Consider the following 3,720-nt stretch of genomic DNA (forward strand, 5'->3'; position numbering starts at 1 on the left):
GACAGAGCTATCACAAGGATCAGGTTTCCGAACAACCCAGACCTGATCAATATAGGCTAGATATTGCATCATGATGTTCCCCGGTTGCATCTCACAGCATGGAAGATACAGGGAAAGTGTCTGATTGGATGAAAATGGATTTTTCCCCAGCAATTCAAGCTACTCTGTTACAGTCACATAAACCCGCTACTAGGAGATCTAGTTACCAAGTGGGAGGTTTTTTTCTGTGTGGTGTAATGATGAAGGGATCACACCTAAAACAGCGGGGTTGCCCGCTATATTTAGTTTTCTGCTGAGCCTTAAGTCTCACTGCTACATCTTATTTTCACTCCAAGGTGGAGGGTTCCTTAGTGTTTGCACACAAGTTCACCACCAAATGATTCCTCACAGGCTTGTTTAGCACTTATCCTCCTAAGAGTCCTTTAGTTCCCCAGTGGTCATTAGTGGTCCTCACTGGTCTCATGAAGAAATCCTTTGAGCCATTAGCTGTCTGTTCCACCTCCTTTTTATGAAAGTGTGAGGGGGTTGGTAGCCATTATCTCAGCGAGAAGGGTAAGTTGGCTGCTTAAGGATCAACCCTCCCTTCTTAAAATTTTTCTAGGAGAGGGTGGTCTTGCGGCCTAGTCTGGAATGCTTGCCTGAGGTAGTTCTAGGTTTCACTTGGCCCAAGAGATTATATTACGAGTATTTTTTTTTCATCCCCAACCTCAGATAATGAAAGGGTGTTAGACTCTCTGGATTTGAGATTAACTTTTATTTAAAGAGGTCTAGGTTATTCAGGAATGACCCTGCTCTTTTTATTTGCTATGCTGGCCTGAATAATGGCAAGAGTGCTTCCTCCCAGATGATCTCTAGGTGGATTGTCTTGATGATAAATTTCTGCTGTGCACAGGCCAGTCTCCTTTGTCTGCTTGAGGTCCATGCTCATTCCACTAGGGCCCAGGCTTCTTCCGCAATGTTTATTAGTGGGGTTCCTCTCCTGGAGATCTGCAGAGCGGTGACCTGGTCTTCAGCTGATACTTTCATAACACATTACATGCTGGATCTGCAAGCCAGAAGAGAAGAGCAAGTGGGAAAAGCGGTGTTGCATTCTCTCTTCCAGGAACCACCTTCAAGTAAGTAGCTTACTAATATCTCAATATGGGATTGCACAAAAGACCAAAGATGAAAACAGGGTTGCACTAACCTGTAACTGATGTTCATCGAATGCCTTCTGTGCAGGCACACATTCCTTCCCTCCTGCCGCATTGTGAGCTTATTTTGTTGTAGGTTTGCAGCAGCTCAAGTGAAACTGAGAAAACTTTAAAATGCATGGATGTTGCAGTGTACATGATGGATCTTCTTCCGTGTTCCCGAGGTATCTTTCAGAAGGTATATCAAACCTGTGCTAGCTTTTAGTCAGTAGGTACAGATCATAGGGTATATTCTGGTAACAGGGAGTACCTTAACAGACCAGTAGCCCATGACAAATGTTTGATCTTGAGGGATAGCTTTGGATGTGCATTGTACTTTATGGGCTATAGCCAGTGATTTCCTTCCTCTTAAGGGAGGAGTATTTCTCTCCTGGAGTGAGACTTTTCAGTGGATGGCAGAAAAGTGGATATAACAACTTTGTACAGTCAGGAAGGAAAGTTTGGTAGCCTTATGCAGACATGTGGACCTGACTCCATGGTATTATGAGTTGCCATGGAGAAAACACATCTGTTTCACTTCAAGAAATGCTCCCTAAAATTGTTCATGTTTTTCCTCACCTCACTGAATGTTCAGGGAAATCTATTATGTCTGAAGAGAGTGGAGCATATTTATGGTCCTCGTGCAAATCCACTGACATGATCAATGATTTGTGGTTATACAATAAAACTGTAAAATGAAGCTGATTGTCAAAATGTGCAGCTGCTTCTGAGCTTTTGTTTGGGGTATAGTCTGCAGTAAATGACTTTTGACAGCAAACCATTATTAGCTAAGAGAGGGAGAAACACACACACAAGATACTCTAGAAGATCAGTTGTGTCTTTTTGTGTTAACTTTCCCCTAGTCAGTCAGCAGAATCACATGATAAAGCTTATGCGGGATTGTACCACTTGAGGCTGTAGGAAGAGAGGCTGTGTGTATGAAGAATTATTTTAGAAAAGAAGTGTGTTAAAAGTCTCTTCTTGCCTCATCCCATCTGATGTGCTGTTCATTTTAATGTATATATGCAGGGAACTTTGTGTTAGAGCATGAATATTCAAAACATTGTTTAAAGATACTGTTTAATAATTGTGACAATCTCAGTGCCCAGCTGCTGTAAAATTTTACGGCAGACACCTGAACATGTTCCAAGGTTCATGCCTTAGTGAGTAGTGCCACTTTATGGCAAAAACCATCCTTGCATTGAATGCAAGGATTTAGCCTACCTAAATCTATCCATGAAAATTCATCCCCGGCAATTCATCTGCATTTTCATTGGCTTTTAGCTCACAGCCAGAGCATGTTGAAACCTTACACATTTTAATCACAAGAGGTTTAAAAAGCATTAAACAATAGTAAATCTAAAGCTTCTACTACTCATGGGCTTTAGAAAACTGACTAGTGTTTCACTATTCAAAATCCTGCTGAAAAAAACCTGCTGAAACCAAACTATTTTCAAAATGTTAAGTAACTGCTGCTTGTGGAAAGAGGTAGTGGAACCAGGAGGCTTAGTCTTCAAGCCTGTTTTGGACATAGCTGGTGTAACATTAAGCAAAAAGATTTGTCCATAGTGAAACATTTTGTGTGTAGTGGTTAGAGTGCCAGACTAGGATCTGGGAGACCACAGTCTGAATGGGTGACCTTGGACCAATTGCACATGCTAACCTACCTCAGTTGTTGTGTGGATGAAATGCAGGAGAGGAGAGAACTATGTAAGCCACTTTGGGTCCCCATTGGAGAGAAAAGTGAGGTATAAATGAAGTAAAAATTACATTAAATTGACAGCCTATATTAGATGTGCCTTAAGTAAAAATTACATTAAATTGACAGCCTATATTAGATGTGCCTTAAGTAAAAATTACATTAAATTGACAGCCTATATTAGATGTGCCTTAAGTCTCCAACGCTGTACTGGCAGCTTCCCAGGATTTTTTCCTAGCTGACCCCCTCATGCACAGGATCCAGTTACCTCCCAGCAGCAATATGCTGCACTTCATACTATCCCCAAAACAGAAATGGTGTCCCCGAACAACCACATCCGGCAACTAATCATTTGTTTGCTATATGGTTCCCCTGCCTTGTGTACAGCACACATTGCATTATAGTGATTGTAGCTGATAGGTGACAGAGCATTTATGATTTTATGTTGTTGGCTGCTTTGTACTGATGAGGAAAAATGGAATGTAAGACTTCTAAACAGATCACATTCTTTTAAGGAAAGCCCTTAAGGTTTCTCAAGAGAGGTGCAAACTATCTATACTATAGTTTACTTTGAAAGCTGCTAGGAATAGAAATATATGTTCAGAAATTCATTAGAAGCCTTACAGGAATGCATGATCTTTAGTGATTCCAGGGGCCATTTCCTGCGGGAGCGCACAGGAGTGGAGCTCCGGCAGTAAGGAGCCCAGTGGCAGGCACATGTAACAAGCCCCACCCCCTGCTCCCAGCAGCCCTCAGTCGAGCCACGAGGAGCAAGAAGCAGCCAGGTAAGTTGCAGAGGGCCCCCCCCCCCCCGCCCCCCCCCCGCCAAACACGACACCCCCCGCCGTG

The 3,720-nt window shown here is 42.6% G+C and overlaps 1 long non-coding RNA gene across 1 annotated transcript in view; it reads right to left on the reverse strand.

The window, feature by feature from the left end:
- Positions 1-966: 966 nt before the first annotated feature.
- The window catches only part of LOC107108410, an 8,817-nt gene continuing 6,063 nt past the window's right edge, over positions 967-3,720 (reverse strand). Inside the window, exon 3 of the long non-coding RNA XR_001482441.1 lies at positions 967-1,045. This is a non-coding gene — a long non-coding RNA (uncharacterized LOC107108410). The remainder of the gene's footprint in view (positions 1,046-3,720) is intronic.

Source organism: Gekko japonicus, unplaced genomic scaffold (assembly GCF_001447785.1).
Source record: "Gekko japonicus isolate JY-2015 unplaced genomic scaffold, Gekko_japonicus_V1.1 scaffold57, whole genome shotgun sequence".
Classification (NCBI taxonomy): domain Eukaryota; kingdom Metazoa; phylum Chordata; class Lepidosauria; order Squamata; family Gekkonidae; genus Gekko; species Gekko japonicus.